At 34.8% G+C, this 18902-nt stretch overlaps 1 protein-coding gene across 1 annotated transcript in view; it reads left to right on the top strand.

The window, feature by feature from the left end:
* The first annotated feature begins 357 nt into the window (after positions 1-357).
* The window catches only part of LOC134838876 (dynein intermediate chain 2, ciliary-like), a 335209-nt gene continuing 316664 nt past the window's right edge, over positions 358-18902 (top strand). Inside the window, exon 1 of the mRNA XM_063854171.1 lies at positions 358-371. The gene's annotated coding sequence lies outside the window, so the exon portion shown is untranslated. The remainder of the gene's footprint in view (positions 372-18902) is intronic.

The raw sequence follows: 18902 nt of genomic DNA, 5'->3' as shown, positions 1-18902 counted from the left end.
TCATACAATGTTGAGTATAAAGCAAAAACGTGTTCAAATCAGTTAGTTTGTTCACCATGAAAAATTTTCATAATAAAATGACATCGTAAAAATAATGTTTCAAACTAAAAATCAAATGTGGGGGCGGGTAGTGGAAAAAAGCCGCTTCAATTTTGTAATTAGTTGATCAAATTGATCTTTTCCAGTTTGCCACCCCCCTAGTAAAGTTTCAAAATAAAGCTAATCAAAAAGGGTTAAAACTAATCAAGCTAATTTTTTATGTAAGAAATGTTGTGAAATTTTGTTCGCCTGTTCACGCTGACACGTTTTGATATAGTTTATAACATGAAAAGTCATTTTAAATAAGTTTTCTTTTATTAAACTTATTAAATTTTCGAAAAACCAAAAGGGACTGGAAAAGAGCCGACCGAAGGCTTTGCAAATTGAGCAATAACCAATCCAATCACATCTGATACTATTATCTAACAGTTTCTCATAACGCTACAAAAATAAAATTTTAGAAAAGTAGTTTATTCGTCAATCGTCATATAGGAAATATTGAAACAAAATAATCGTTTGTTGACGCTTACACGTTACAAGGCCAAATTGTGTACAGGATATGCACATATTTTAGTGTTTGTAGGTCTCTCAAATCCAGAGACAAATTTTTAAATAAGATAAAAATGCGTCCAATTGAAAAAAAGAAAGAAAAATGAATAAAAAGAAAGTCCGGCTCTTTCCCAGTCCCCCCATTCAAATTCAATTTTGAAAAGTCTATTTAACGTTGTCACAATAGAATGAGTCATAGTAGCATGCAAAACAATTACAAAAACAGAAAAACTTCAAAAGTGGGTACGATGCCAAGTAAATGTTGAAAAAAACTCCAGTTGGCTCTTTTCCAGTTCCCCCCTTTGAATTTTTATTTTGAAAAAACAATTTAACGTTGTCATAAAGCAATGAAGTTTTGCGTGATGAACAAATCGACAATTCTGAACAGATTTGTTCTTCATACTTTACAGCGTAACTTCACGCATTTAGCCGTAATCACATGTAAAACAAATATAAAACTCGTTATTTTGAAAGGAGGGAAACTGGAAAAAAGCCGAAAGTCCTTGTCGCGGAATCAGCCCACAAAATACACAATTTGGCCTAGTAAAAAAGGGTAAAATGATCAAGAGTCATTTCAGGAAACTTCTGTAATTTGTGTTTTAGAAAAAACCAAGGGAGGAGCTAGAAAAGAACTAATTTGAAATTTCGGTATTTGGGTATGAGAATAGGCAAAAATTGGCTCTTTTCCAGTTCCCCCCTTTCATTTTTTCTGTAATTCATTAAATGAAAGTCTTTTTAAAAAAAATTTTAAAGTTATAAACTGCAATAAAACGTGTCAGCTGAACAAATTTTCACAACATTTATAACATGAAAATTGCCGTGTGAACAATTTTTGAACATCTCTTTTTATAATTTCACAAAGGGGGGGACTGGAAAAGAGCCCGAAAATTGTCTCAGAATTGTCTTGCTGTATCTTTTTGTGGCGCAAGAAGGTGTTTTGGTTTTTGTTGCAATTTTGACTCTCGGTAAAAATGCTAATATTGATCAAATCTGTGGCACGTTTTTAAAACAAAAAATTTCTAAAAAGGCGGGAAGAAATACGCTCGATGCTTATGCAAATATCATTTTCTCTGTATTTAAATACTCATGCTAAAAAAGTGTCAACAAACGCGAGACAAAGCAACCTTCATCTTATTCTGTAGGTATGCAACTGCTAACAAATTGAAACTCACGCTAAAATTATTTTTTCTTAAATAATTGGAGGGCTCTTTTCCAGTCCCCCCCTTTTCAAAATACCGAGTATTATATTTGTTTTACGTGTTATTACGGCTAAATGCGTGATGTTACGCTGTAAAGTATGAAGAACAAATCTGTTCAAAATTGTCGATTTTTTCACCACGCAAAATTTCATTGCTTTATGACAACGTTAAATTGATTTTTCAAAATAAAATTTCAAAGGGGGGGGGGAACTGGAAAAGAGCCAATTGGAGTTTTTTTCACCATTTACTTGGCATCGTACCCACTTTTGAAGTTTTCTGGTTTTGTAATTGTTTTGCTTGCTACTATGACTAAACGCGTGCTGGACGGGATATAAGATATGAAAACAAACCTGTTCACAATTGATAGTTTGCTCTACTACAGGCCAAGCTTGACTGATTTGTGTCAAAGCTTAAGTAGTTTTTAAAAAAATTCCTGTTTGATAGAAACAGTTATTATGAAAATTTATAGGATCGCTTTTTACTAAAATTTTTTTTTCAGGTTACTTTTCAGAGACAGTTTGGAAACAAGTTTAGTTTTTCTCAAATACTACTCAAATTTCATTCAATTTTTTCGTTTTCTAGAGAACTGCATGAGAATCTCAGAACCAGGTCGAGGTAGCAGGTTCTGAGAAACATCTGTGCATAATTGTCTACATCTTTTTGTGTTGAAAATTGGGGTTTTCGAGAAAATTACAATTTTTCGAAAAATTTCACTCGCATGTTATTAGAAAAACAACTAAGGTTTTTGGTGAAGCCCAATTTTTGAATTTTTGAACTGACTTATTTCACGCATCCTAGTTGAAAGTTGACTGTTGGGGGAGAAGATCAAAGAGCAAAGTCTTTGTCTATTTTTTTCTTTTTACCACCTGCGAACTGACATGCTGACTAATTGGGCAAGACCAAACATATTTGTTCTTGATATTTAAACCTGTAAACATATCAGAAGTAGTTGGGTATCAGAAAAACCAGTTTCAGCATCCGAATTTAGATGAGAGTTTAAACCTTGTCTCTATTCCACTTCCCCCGCATTTCAGTTTTAGTTTTGAAAAACTACTTCAGCATTGCCATAATGCTACGAAGCTTGACATGGTGAACAAATTAACAGTCGTTCAAGATCGTACTATTTTAAACTGAATACCCGGGTTGACAAAAAACGCTAATCATACAATTTTCGTGTATTAAATTAAACTAATAATTAAATTAATTTTTTCTGATAACCAGAAAGCTTTAAGAGCGTCAAGTAGAAGGTGTATCTGAACAAAACTCATTAAAACCATTTTGAAATTTTGTATGAAAACTGTATGATGAGCATTTTTTTCCATAGACACCTTATATGAAATTGTATGACAAGCATTTTTCTTCTATGGACGTCAAGCCGGGTATCTTACATCGTATTGTTAATCGCTTAGCCATAATAACACGTAAAAAAATATAATTTGAAAGATAAGAGAATCAAATTGTGTTTTTACTTGATGTTCTGAAGTTCATTTGATTCATTTGACTAATTGCCTTGATATATCTTAAAACTTTTAGAAATGTCTTTTAAAGCAGTCATACTCATGTGTGGAATCACCTCAGTTTTTGCGCCTGCCTGTCGTTCTGACAGGGACTGCAAAGGAAGGCCGGGTATCGGGATAGTATACTGCAACTTGAAGCTACAAATATGTGATAGACTGGCCCCCTGCAAATCGTACATGGACTGCAAGAAGGGACAGTTTTGCAATGAGGCCGCCGGGGTGTGTATAGACGAATATGACGACAGAAAATTCAACTATTGAAGAAACAAAGCTTATTATAATATTGAATTTGAAACCTTTAACTTTCAATTTGATTTTAAAAATAAGGGTCTCTTTTTCCACTAGCCTCCCTACATTTGAATTTCAGTTTTAAAAAATTTATCTTACGTTGTCATAGTACAATGAAGCCTTGCATGGTGAACAAACTAATTATGTGAACTATCATTTTTCTCAAAACCTGGCATCGTAATATTACGCCTGCAGCTATAATAACAAGAGCACCAGCGGATTTAGGGGAGGGGCGGACGACCCTTCCCCTTGAAAATTCGACCCTCTGCCGGCCCAAAGGGTCCCAATTTGCAGAATTGTGAGATGTCCATTTTTGGCTGACCGACCCAAATTTTTTTCCGAAGGCTCCTTTGGCGCCAAACTATACTTATTTTGAAAAGAGAGCGCGCGCCAAAAAAAAATACGATTTTTTGGTCAAAATTCTCCAAAAAGTTCTTTCCTAAAAACTCTTTTTTGGCCTTTTGGCTCTTTTCCAGTCCCCCCCCCCTTTTTCAGAACACCGAGTTTTAGGTTTGTTTTACGTGTTAGTACGGCTAAATGCGTGATGCTACGCTGTGAATGCGTGATGCTACAACATATTCTAGGCAGTATTTTAAGAAATTGTGTGTTGATTTATAAGCTTGATTTTGCTGGCGTAATCTAAAACTTTTCCGCTATCAGTCGATCAAACTGCTGATAAAAAGTTTTTTGGCAAAAAAAATTCAGTTTCTTTGACAGCTTGACTTGGTTCGCAAATCGCACAAAAAGATTGAAGCGATAATTTAAAAAAAAATTATTTTTATATTGCTTCGATACCGCAAAACGATTGGCCTAAAATTGAATTTTTTTTATCATCAAGATCAAGCGATAAAAAATGTTTGAATACTTTGATATGTCGCTACAGCTTCAATTAAGTATCTACGAGTTAAATTTTTGTTCCGACCGTCTGAAATGGGTAAGAACTTCATATACGAGTGTGTTTTAGTTTTTTTTGTTTGTTTTGCTTCAATTTTTTTTATTCTCTACGCAAGTACCACAAATAATTATTGAAAATAGTCGAGAGATATATCTTATTGAAGCCATTTCAAATGTGATTCGAATGACAGTATTAATTTCCAAAAAAAATTCCAATGTTAAAACTGGTTAAATTTTTTGATTTTTAGTTTAACTTCGAGCGAGTAAAGCAAGCAAGCATGTTTTTTTAGCGAGGGAGCTTTGTAAATGGCCTAAACTAAGCCTTCAGGTCAATAATATTAAGTTAATTTTGCTTAATTTTATTTTTATTTAAGTAAAACTTGTTTTCGGAGATTTTAACGCCATTTTGAGAATCAAAAACTTCGAAAATTCAAAAGCTTCCGCAAAAATTGCTTCAATAGCTTAAATGGTTTGCTTAAAGAGAGTCTTTGAAGCAGTTTATGCAAAGGACGACTTTGTGGAACGTTTCATGTTTTTTGAAAGATTAATAGAATGAATATAATGACTGTTTCTTGGCATGTTTTGAGCAAGCTCTTAAGAAAATGAAAACCTCTAAACTATTTTCCAACTTTTTTTAAAGCGTAAGTGGAAATGCAAGTGTATGTTTTTAAAGAAAGCTCACCGGGCGAAAAATTGTACAAAAAATTTCATGTTGTTATTATTATAACTTGATTTGACTGACAGTAAAAAAAATTCAACGCTTTGTTTTTTTTCTCAATCAGACAGTTCATGCAAAAAACTTTTTCATCAAGTTATACAAACAAGCAACCTTTTGGAAAGACTTAATTGTAATTAATTAATGATTGAAACGGTTAGCAAAAACCTACGACTTTTATCCCGCAAGTCTTTTAAGTGATGAAAATTTCTAAATTTTTCGAGTCATTTCCTACAATGAATCGATTCGCAAAATAATTTAACACTTCAATCGTTTCTCATTATTTTTAAGGTGTAAAGAAGAATTTTACAAGGTAAGTATGAGAACCAAATATATTTACCATGGCCTAATTAGTCCGTATGCCATTTTTTGAAATAACTGTAGTAAGTAATCAAAGTTTTTACACATAAATTTTCATAGGTGGGCAAGAAGAAAAAGAGCCATCTGAACGCGTAGAATAAGTTTGAAATATCAAAAAAATTCACTTTCCTATCAGCGAATTCAAAGAAATACATTTCACAAATTAGAAAAAAAAACAGTTTCCGAATTAGTTGAAATACTAAATTAGTCGCTTTTTTGTTATGATTATTGGCTGATGAAATCATTTCCCGAATCTGTAAAATCGTATAATTTCGGCACAACCTTGAACAGCAAAAGATCTCGCAAAGTTCTCAAAGTCATAGCTCATGAATTACATTCTGAAATTATTTTTATTCAAATTTAAAGGCAAGCTTATACTTGAACGGCAGTAATATCCACCCTCTAACACGAAAAAACGAGAGCTAATTTCACAGAGGGACGTGTCAGTTCGCTTGTAACGGTTTTCATGTCCCACCCCTTTTTCAGTAATTTACCGATACGGGCGAGTAGGTAGTGCATACGTGGACTGTAAGGCTAAGTAATGGAACTTGATCTAAACTATTTTATGATTGGATAAATTAGATATTTTACCACTGTAAAGTATTTAATATTAACCAATCATGATCCATCTAACTAACAACCCACTTATTTGTAAGTGCTGAAATTACTTGTAATTTCAGCACCAGAGAGATTTGAATTTAACTTAGAAATTAGTTGTCTCTCCAAGAGAACTTCAGCAGCCGCAACAAACCAGTATACCCTAGATCTATTGAGCCTAGCAGAGACTAGTTAAACACCCTGAGACTAGAAAGTATAAGAGTAAGATTAGGATCGGTATTAGACTAAGAAGTTGCACGAATCTATCCGGCCGAAAATAAGATAGCGTGACGAGCAGACGTTGTACCCTATCCGAAATTACTCTATGAGTTAACCACATCGGACCTAACTCATTTGGTGCGACCAGTGAGGCTTATCTGAACCATTAGAACCAGTTCAGCGACAGGCACCCCTAAGTGAACCAACATATAACTTGTACCCAACATTACCACAAGAATTAAGTAGAATAAGAAATATTAGTCAAAACCAAAATACAGTTGAAATAAATAGACAAATTATACATCCACGAAGAAATAGAAATTTCCAAACCCCCGAGTTCATTTTGATATACCCCAATCCCCATCACCAATTACTCCAGACAATAGCACATTACCAGAAACCCCTACACTTCTTTCACAACGTAGCACCTCAAGTATACCCTCAGATTACTTAGGTTCAACACCAACATCTGAACAAATACGTGACAATCCCTTTAACCCCCCCCCCCAACCAAACATCACGACTACCATATTGGACAACACACTCATTCACACAAGGTGAACCAAATTTAATAAATGACCCAATAGATATTTCTACGGATACAACAACATCATCATCACTACCAGATACATTATCACTACCATCAGCACCATCAATAAGCCAGATTTCACCGACGCCTTTCCCCCTAAATTTTCCAAATAACCTCGACGCTAGATATCGAGAACAATCATCAACAAATATCCCTTTAAGATTAGATTGGAACACGTTCACAGCACCCCCACCATTATTTGGACAACATCCAGAAAGTAACCGACTCCACAATTGGGCACTCCATAGACTACAATATAGACAAGACATCCACAAAGACATTCGTGACCATAACATCCAAATACTCCAACAAAATAGCCTACAATTAAAATTCGAAATCACGGTTTATTTTAACAACATTGTTCAACATCCTTACCCATTAAACCCACCCAATATAACAGCTCAATCGCTACCACCACCATTTATAACAACTGAAATAATATATAAGTACGACAGATATACCAAAAAGACAATTGGTTACATCACATTTTATAACCCATACTCAGGATTATCATACACATGTATATTCTAAAAATATTGATACTTCAACAAATCTTTTTTTCAATATTTTCCGACCAAAACACAAATCCTTCTCCCCGCACAGGACCCCAGGACTTATTAGTAACACACTACGATTGTGAAGAAAATGAACAAAAAACACTACACAAATATGCAATAAATCAAGTATCACAATGCGAAACGGAACCACAAGCTATAGAAACTACAAATGTAATAGCGACACTGTATTCAAAAGCCCGAGCAACACTAGTCGCAGGATATAAATTTACAGCAACATTTTCCGAAAAGAAAGTACATTGTTCACAAGTTTCAAACGGAAATAAAAACCGACTTGTCCACGAGTCATTCTACCAAAGTAATATAGAACGATTTCTACATCTAAATCCCGATGATTGTAAAAACGAGCTACTCAGATTAAATATCACAAGAAAAAAAAACACCAACAGAAAACTAGTATATTTTCAAGTCTTTGCCGATTCTGTTCATCAAGCAGAACTTGAAAGATATCAAGGATATATAAAACTAGATGAAAAATACCCATACAACGGCGCACACGGAAGATTAATTTATGACATACACGATAAGCACTGGATACCACACATTGGTATAAATAATCCATCAAACTGCAAAGCAGACACAAAAAATAAAGGATATCAAGAAATAATGTTTTTCGATTGGAAAATACAACTCGAAAAAATACAACTCACACGAGATTTATCCGACAACACAATGATCTATCAAGGAATTAGATTACCTTGTAAAAACGATCAAGGTTATTGTGATCCTACAACACGGACACAAGCAGCAATTGTTTGGTTTCCCGAAGATACATGCACAACATTTCAAGTAGCAAAAATACACGCTCGAATGATAAATCTTCACGAAAAATATTTTATACAATCAATTCCATATGAACAAGTCCATCCATCACGAAAACAAAGTACTGATTTTCGAAATCTCCATAATATAGAAAAAAAAATTAACACGTTTCCCAATATATCAAGAAACAGAAATCGCATGCAAATACAGAAACCCACTTTACAAAACACAATATTCTGAAATACTAGTTGAATACGAAAAAGGTTTCGACATGACCACTGGAAAAACAACAATTGACCCTTATGCCACAGGTCACCCTCTACACGAAGGAACATCATATAACCAGTTAACTTTCAAAAAAGCAATGGTCAACCTGGTGGAAAACTAAAGCCACATGACACTAGAAGCACACGTTTACTAAAGCAATGGTCAACCTGGTGGAAAACTAAAGCCACATGACACTAGAAGCACACTAATGAATAATACTTATTTTGGTAATATCCACTATGATATCTACTTAGATATAGAGTTAGACTACACGATTAGTCGAATTTTTCAAGAAATGTCACTCTCCGAATTAGAAACACTTCACCAACTATGCGAATTAGAAAGGACACAAATCCTACAATCACTCGCACTAGCAGTATTAAAAATACCCTACGCAGGATATTTATTATCAGGAAATAGATCAAATTTTCTAGACTACGAAGGAAACATTTTATGGTTTTATACTTGTACCAATAAAGTATCACCAATATATGTTTTTGAAGATAAACGCTGCTATAAAAGAATCCCTATCTTTATAAAATAAGGTACATTTTGTTGACACACTTTCAAGACGAACAAATTTTTGGGATACCGCAGTCCCATGGGGATCAGAAAATAGCCACAATGTAGTACAATTGAACCCTGATGAAGATAAATATTATCTTTTTACTCCATACTCTACGTTAATGCAATCACTCAAAAAATTTTCACCCGAAAGCATCAGAGCTATTGCTCGTAATCCAAATATTGATTTACAATCAATTGGAATATATTCAAAACCAGAAATCCAACACCACATTAGAACACAACAATTCCAAGAATTATTAACACAAATGGACACTATACAAAGACAATCAATTGATCAAAATCTACGAAAAATCGCCGAAACCGCAGGATTTGCAGATATTTATACGCAAGATTATAGCGGATACTTTAAAGACATTAAAGACTATATATATCTAAACGGTGAAAAATATAGACCTCAAGATATTTCACCTGTAAATATTTTTAGTTTTGTTACCCTAAAAAATGAAATTCTCGATTTTCTAGGATGGCCCTATTACATCTTAGAAAAATTAACCATCCTATACGCAATGTTTAACTTTATAGGATTTATTTTTTCACTTCTAAAAGGAATCTATAACAAATGCGCTATACACACACAAGTAAATACACAAGCAAGTGTAGCACGCATACTATTTGCAGGATTTTTTGGAATTTTTTCATCATCAATAAACAAAATTCTTCCAGACGCACAAATAAAAGAATATAATACAAAAATAGCGACAAGACAGAACACATATGACGAAGAACATAATAACATAGAAGTAACACCTACCGCACCACAGATGCCACCCCTGCCACATAACCATCCATTATCCTTAGTCCCACGTAATTTCCGAAACCTAGCAATAACACATAACCCAAATTTTAGACCAAACATATCGCAAAGTCCCATACAACATATAATGACACATCATTCACAAAATGATATTACATATGAACAAATAATAGAACAACCCCATACCACCGCTTTTCAGTCTCAAGAAATCATTTTTTTAGCACACGATGAGCCGACAACTTGGATCCCTACACCGCTCAAATTCCCATCCAACCAACCTCCACACTCCAATCCCAATAATCGCACTTTTTGTTTCCCACCACCCGATTTTCCAACTATTAATATATCATCAAGCATGAATTCGGATACTAATTCAGATATTTCAGTTTTATACTCCATCTCACAACTTAATAACTCTAATATAGAAACCCCTGACGAATTTGCAGACTACGAATCATCTCCATCCAATAATTTTCAAACCAACTCCTCAGTTTTTTCAAAACCCCCTTTTCAACCACTCCCACCATATAATCCACTCCCATCCGTTTCCACTCCTTCTTATGCTTCACAAGTAACCCCAACCTATTCTCCATTTCATTCCGACCAATCATTCAATAATTCTCCAGATACCGCCCAAATCTCCCAGGAACTCGATAATTTTATCACCCTACAACAACAGTTAATACACCCTAACACCCTCACTACAAATCAAATTTCATCCACAATAGAATCCTCAAACCCACCTACCCCTACACCTTCCTCAGCTTACACTGCATCATTAGCACAATCATCCACATCCACCGAATCATCGAATAGCACTCACCGAGCTTATCGCACTTTTAAAAGAAAATTCCCGAACCATCCATTCCCGACCAAACCAGGAACAGCCTGCGAATATAATAATCATCCACACCACGCCAACACGAAAGATTTTCTAGCAATCACCTTACCCTCATTCCCACAAGATACTTTAAACACACCTAACGACACTAACGACACACGTAGTTTTGTAGATGAACATGTTTTAATGCGTCACTGGACAGCATATTACCATTTTACTAATCCCCTTTGCCTGCCACTATCTAGTACTCATAATGATATAGAAAAGAATAAAGATATGTTATATAGACTCACCGCAACACTAACACCTAGACAATTTACTTATGTAGGATATAAAAAATTACTAAAAACATTCACTGCACCTCGAGCTAACGAATTTACAATAGAATATTACGACCATAATATCATCCGAACTAATCAAGACCAATTTCTAGGTGACGACCGCTTCGCTAGCCCACAACTAACAGAAAAATTCTTCATCAAAACGTCATATGTATTCACACTTAATATTTTTGATAGAAAATATGATCACATCATTTCTGAAGCACTAAACGATATTCAAGCTTACGAAAGTTTTACAGAAAAATTTCAGTTATTTTCACTAACCTTTCACTTCCTTGCACCACATGAACGCGATTTTCACTGTTCACACGACATTATGTTACGCACTAAACAGACTCATACATATACATACTATCGCTTCATACAAAATCATTTTGATTTACATACTCCATCAAGACAACCACACCATCGTTTTCTGTTTCTTAACTCGAAGTAAACTTCACAATTTTGTCTTAATTTCACCTATTGCATCAAAGATACTAACCTCCACGGCACCCTCCGCAATTATGACCCAGTAACACAAATGTATATATTTTGTCCCATCACGAAGACCTTTAACGCCGAAGAATCCAGACCCTTCCTTATCCCACATGGATTTATCCAGCCTATAGAAATCCTAATATTAGAATTTATTCACAATACTAAATATAATCACAAAATATATAACCTCATTCAAAACACACCTTATGAGAATGCAGTAGGCACCGAAGAACTAAAAACCATTAAAGCACTTCAATTGCTTTTGCCACTGCTCCAAACTAAAAACATCATTCGCATACTAACAAAATTACTAACAAATTCGGACATAATACACGACATCTTTCCCCACGGCTTTTTCCCAGACGATTAACAGGTAAGTATAATTTAAAAATATTCTTAACTAATAAATTTAAATTAGTACTAAACATTCTTTATTCATGTTTCTTTTACTTTTTTAGTCTTCATACCACGATCATCTGCAAAAAACAGAAAAGAAAAATAAAAAATAAACTTGTTAAAATTCTTCTAAACTTCAATAATACTTTACACAAAATAATATGATAAAATTCATACCAAATGTAGTAAATTAATTTATAAATTGTTTTCCCATAAAGCAGTAAATTTAATAACGATGAAAATTTATAACTTTAAATTTCCCCCAAAATTAGCAGTAAAATTGAAATTCTATGTAATAAATTGATAAAATGAAAATGCAGCACTAACCTTTTGATATTTTCATTCACTCGCACAGGGATTCTATCCAAACTCGCACAGCTCGCCCACGAAGAATTAGTTAAATAAAGATTTTAAGTTTCAAGCTTTCACACTCAACAACTCTAACACACGATAACAAGTTTCAAATTTTCCTTTAACCCGGTTGGAAAGGAGTTATATACTAAACCAAACTAACCAACGCAGCTTACTAAACACCACAAAATATAAAATAACAGCATGACTAAGAAAAGAAAACCAACGGTACCCAAACCGGATTAACCCAGTTTAAAACTGGATAATTTATTCTTTTGAAGACTATTATAAAGTCTAAAAAAGAAATAATAAAACACAAAAAAGTCGCAAGACAAACCCATAACAAAAACAATTTGATTTTTGAAAAAAGGTCACAACCAATGAAACATAAGAAAGACCAACATAAACCCAACATAAAACGTTATCACATAACAGGACCTCTCAAAGAAACCGCACGAAATCATACTCCCACTCCTGGCCTAACCCACCAGAGAGGACGTCCTGAGCATGCTCTATAGCCGGCCTAACCCACCGCGCTACATCCACGCTTTGTGACCACACTTCTATTTTTAATAAGAGTTACTCAAGGGTGAGTAACTCTTCAAAATAACCGAACCTAAGCAAAATACTTTTGTGAAAACAACTAACTAAATTCATGATTAAAAAATCGAACTAATAAAATTTTATAAAATGTAAATCATACCTTGCAGTATATAGATCAACACACAACAACAAAGACGAACATCCAAAGACAAAATGATCCCATCACACTCGAACAAGAATGGCTAACCACAACCGATATGCCGTCCACAATCACAACTCAAAGAATTTAGAATACGACTTGACTTCGCAGAAAAGGACTTCATTGAACTAGACCAATGACCACCTCGATGTTCAAGTATACGTACGGATCCGAGTTACGAGGCATCCCTTCCACCCACAACCTCCACGCCATTCCCAGACGAGGTTGAACACAAAACAAGTTCTCTACATAATACAGAAAAACCCGTCATAGCAAACCATTTTGAAATCAGATTGATTTCATTGGGAAACACAGTCGTTGTCACAAGACGACACAACGATTTATGTCCCTAACTCCAGCGTCCTGGAACTTCTTTAACAAGAGGAACCGGACAAGAATATGATGTTCGCCAAATACCAACGTTCATCATCCATCCTTTGAATTGCAGAAAGATAATTCTAAAAAACTCTGTAAAACCCGGATGGGTGGAACCTGATCTAAACTATATTTTATGATTGGATAAATTAGATGTTTTACCACTGTAAAGTATTTAATATTAACCAATCATGATCCATCTAACTAACAACCCACTTATTTGTAAGTGCTGAAATTACTTGTAATTTCAGCACCAGAGAGATTTGAATTTAACTTAGAAATTAGTTGTCTCTCCAAGAGAACTTCAGCAGCCGCAACAAACCAGTATACCCTAGATCTATTGAGCCTAGCAGAGACTAGTTAAACACCCTGAGACTAGAAAGTATAAGAGTAAGATTAGGATCGGTATTAGACTAAGAAGTTGCACGAATCTATCCGGCCGAAAATAAGATAGCGTGACGAGCAGACGGTGTACCCTATCCGAAATTACTCTATGAGTTAACCACATCGGACCTAACTCATTTGGTGCGACCAGTGAGGCTTATCTGAACCATTAGAACCAGTTCAGCGACAGGCACCCCTAAGTGAACCAACATATAACTTGTACCCAACATTACCACAAGAATTAAGTAGAATAAGAAATATTAGTCAAAACCAAAATACAGTTGAAATAAATAGACAAATTATACATCCACGAAGAAATAGAAATTTCCAAACCCCCGAGTTCATTTTGATATACCCCAATCCCCATCACCAATTACTCCAGACAATAGCACATTACCAGAAACCCCTACACTTCTTTCACAACGTAGCACCTCAAGTATACCCTCAGATTACTTAGGTTCAACACCAACATCTGAACAAATACGTGACAATCCCTTTAACCCCCCCCCCCCAACCAAACATCACGACTACCATATTGGACAACACACTCATTCACAGAAGGTGAACCAAATTTAATAAATGACCCAATAGATATTTCTACGGATACAACAACATCATCATCACTACCAGATACATTATCACTACCATCAGCACCATCAATAAGCCAGATTTCACCGACGCCTTTCCCCCTAAATTTTCCAAATAACCTCGACGCTAGATATCGAGAACAATCATCAACAAATATCCCTTTAAGATTAGATTGGAACACGTTCACAGCACCCCCACCATTATTTGGACAACATCCAGAAAGTAACCGACTCCACAATTGGGCACTCCATAGACTACAATATAGACAAGACATCCACAAAGACATTCGTGACCATAACATCCAAATACTCCAACAAAATAGCCTACAATTAAAATTCGAAATCACGGTTTATTTTAACAACATTGTTCAACATCCTTACCCATTAAACCCACCCAATATAACAGCGAGTATCTACGAGTTAAATTTTTGTTCCGACCGTCTGAAATGGGTAAGAACTTCATATACGAGTGTGTTTTAGTTTTTTTTGTTTGTTTTGCTTCAATTTTTTTTATTCTCTACGCAAGTACCACAAATAATTATTGAAAATAGTCGAGAGATATATCTTATTGAAGCCATTTCAAATGTGATTCGAATGACAGTATTAATTTCCAAAAAAAATTCCAATGTTAAAACTGGTTAAATTTTTTGATTTTTAGTTTAACTTCGAGCGAGTAAAGCAAGCAAGCATGTTTTTTTAGCGAGGGAGCTTTGTAAATGGCCTAAACTAAGCCTTCAGGTCAATAATATTAAGTTAATTTTGCTTAATTTTATTTTTATTTAAGTAAAACTTGTTTTCGGAGATTTTAACGCCATTTTGAGAATCAAAAACTTCGAAAATTCAAAAGCTTCCGCAAAAATTGCTTCAATAGCTTAAATGGTTTGCTTAAAGAGAGTCTTTGAAGCAGTTTATGCAAAGGACGACTTTGTGGAACGTTTCATGTTTTTTGAAAGATTAATAGAATGAATATAATGACTGTTTCTTGGCATGTTTTGAGCAAGCTCTTAAGAAAATGAAAACCTCTAAACTATTTTCCAACTTTTGTTAAAGCGTAAGTGGAAATGCAAGTGTATGTTTTTAAAGAAAGCTCACCGAGCGAAAAATTGTACAAAAAATTTCATGTTGTTATTATTATAACTTGATTTGACTGACAGTAAAAAAAATTCAACGCTTTGTTTTTTTTCTCAATCAGACAGTTCATGCAAAAAACTTTTTCATCAAGTTATACAAACAAGCAACCTTTTGGAAAGACTTAGTTGTAATTAATTAATGATTGAAACGGTTAGCAAAAACCTACGACTTTTATCCCGCAAGTCTTTTAAGTGATGAAAATTTCTAAATTTTTCGAGTCATTTCCTACAATGAATCGATTCGCAAAATAATTTAACACTTCAATCGTTTCTCATTATTTTTAAGGTGTAAAGAAGAATTTTACAAGGTAAGTATGAGAACCAAATATATTTACCATGGCCTAATTAGTCCGTATGCCATTTTTTGAAATAACTGTAGTAAGTAATCAAAGTTTTTACACATAAATTTTCATAGGTGGGCAAGAAGAAAAAGAGCCATCTGAACGCGTAGAATAAGTTTGAAATATCAAAAAAATTCACTTTCCTATCAGCGAATTCAAAGAAATACATTTCACAAATTAGAAAAAAAAACAGTTTCCGAATTAGTTGAAATACTAAATTAGTCGCTTTTTTGTTATGATTATTGGCTGATGAAATCATTTCCCGAATCTGTAAAATTGTATAATTTCGGCACAACCTTGAACAGCAAAAGATCTCGCAAAGTTCTCAAAGTCATAGCTCATGAATTACATTCTGAAATTATTTTTATTCAAATTTAAAGGCAAGCTTATACTTGAACGGCAGTAATATCCACCCTCTAACACGAAAAAACGAGAGCTAATTTCACAGAGGGACGTGTCAGTTCGCTTGTAACGGTTTTCATGTCCCACCCCTTTTTCAGTAATTTACCGATACGGGCGAGTAGGTAGTGCATACGTGGACTGTAAGGCTAAGTAATGGAACTTGATCTAAACTATTTTATGATTGGATAAATTAGATATTTTACCACTGTAAAGTATTTAATATTAACCAATCATGATCCATCTAACTAACAACCCACTTATTTGTAAGTGCTGAAATTACTTGTAATTTCAGCACCAGAGAGATTTGAATTTAACTTAGAAATTAGTTGTCTCTCCAAGAGAACTTCAGCAGCCGCAACAAACCAGTATACCCTAGATCTATTGAGCCTAGCAGAGACTAGTTAAACACCCTGAGACTAGAAAGTATAAGAGTAAGATTAGGATCGGTATTAGACTAAGAAGTTGCACGAATCTATCCGGCCGAAAATAAGATAGCGTGACGAGCAGACGGTGTACCCTATCCGAAATTACTCTATGAGTTAACCACATCGGACCTAACTCATTTGGTGCGACCAGCAAAATTAGCAGTAAAATTGAAATTCTATGTAATAAATTGATAAAATGAAAATGCAGCACTAACCTTTTGATATTTTCATTCACTCGCACAGGGATTCTATCCAAACTCGCACAGCTCGCCCAGGAAGAATTAGTTAAATAAAGATTTTAAGTTTCAAGCTTTCACACTCAACAACTCTAACACACGATAACAAGTTTCAAATTTTCCTTTAACCCGGTTGGAAAGGAGTTATATACTAAACCAAACTAACCAACGCAGCTTACTAAACACCACAAAATATAAAATAACAGCATGACTAAGAAAAGAAAACCAACGGTACCCAAACCGGATTAACCCAGTTTAAAACTGGATAATTTATTCTTTTGAAGACTATTATAAAGTCTAAAAAAGAAATAATAAAACACAAAAAAGTCGCAAGACAAACCCATAACAAAAACAATTTGATTTTTGAAAAAAGGTCACAACCAATGAAACATAAGAAAGACCAACATAAACCCAACATAAAACGTTATCACATAACAGGACCTCTCAAAGAAACCGCACGAAATCATACTCCCACTCCTGGCCTAACCCACCAGAGAGGACGTCCTGAGCATGCTCTATAGCCGGCCTAACCCACCGCGCTACATCCACGCTTTGTGACCACACTTCTATTTTTAATAAGAGTTACTCAAGGGTGAGTAACTCTTCAAAATAACCGAACCTAAGCAAAATACTTTTGTGAAAACAACTAACTAAATTCATGATTAAAAAATCGAACTAATAAAATTTTATAAAATGTAAATCATACCTTGCAGTATATAGATCAACACACAACAACAAAGACGAACATCCAAAGACAAAATGATCCCATCACACTCGAACAAGAATGGCTAACCACAACCGATATGCCGTCCACAATCACAACTCAAAGAATTTAGAATACGACTTGACTTCGCAGAAAAGGACTTCATTGAACTAGACCAATGACCACCTCGATGTTCAAGTATACGTACGGATCCGAGTTACGAGGCATCCCTTCCACCCACAACCTCCACGCCATTCCCAGACGAGGTTGAACACAAAACAAGTTCTCTACATAATACAGAAAAACCCGTCATAGCAAACCATTTTGAAATCAGATTGATTTCATTGGGAAACACAGTCGTTGTCACAAGACGACACAACGATTGATGTCCCTAACTCCAGCGTCCTGGAACTTCTTTAACAAGAGGAACCGGACAAGAATATGATGTTCGCCAAATACCAACGTTCATCATCCATCCTTTGAATTGCAGAAAGATAATTCTAAAAAACTCTGTAAAACCCGGATGGGTGGAACCTGATCTAAACTATATTTTATGATTGGATAAATTAGATGTTTTACCACTGTAAAGTATTTAATATTAACCAATCATGATCCATCTAACTAACAACCCACTTATTTGTAAGTGCTGAAATTACTTGTAATTTCAGCACCAGAGAGATTTGAATTTAACTTAGAAATTAGTTGTCTCTCCAAGAGAACTTCAGCAGCCGCAACAAACCAGTATACCCTAGATCTATTGAGCCTAGCAGAGACTAGTTAAACACCCTGAGACTAGAAAGTATAAGAGTAAGATTAGGATCGGTATTAGACCAAGAAGTTGCACGAATCTATCCGGCCGAAAATAAGATAGCGTGACGAGCAGACGGTGTACCCTATCCGAAATTACTCTATGAGTTAACCACATCGGACCTAACTCATTTGGTGCGACCAGTGAGGCTTATCTGAACCATTAGAACCAGTTCAGCGACAGGCACCCCTAAGTGAACCAACATATAACTTGTACCCAACATTACCACAAGAATTAAGTAGAATAAGAAATATTAGTCAAAACCAAAATACAGTTGAAATAAATAGACAAATTATACATCCACGAAGAAATAGAAATTTCCAAACCCCCGAGTTCATTTTGATATACCCCAATCCCCATCACCAATTACTCCAGACAATAGCACATTACCAGAAACCCCTACACTTCTTTCACAACGTAGCACCTCAAGTATACCCTCAGATTACTT

This window comes from Symsagittifera roscoffensis, chromosome 2 (assembly GCF_963678635.1).
Source record: "Symsagittifera roscoffensis chromosome 2, txSymRosc1.1, whole genome shotgun sequence".
In the NCBI taxonomy this organism is placed as follows: domain Eukaryota; kingdom Metazoa; phylum Xenacoelomorpha; order Acoela; family Convolutidae; genus Symsagittifera; species Symsagittifera roscoffensis.
Note: the sequence above shows the minus strand (reverse complement) of the source record. Positions and strands in the feature narration are given on the sequence as shown.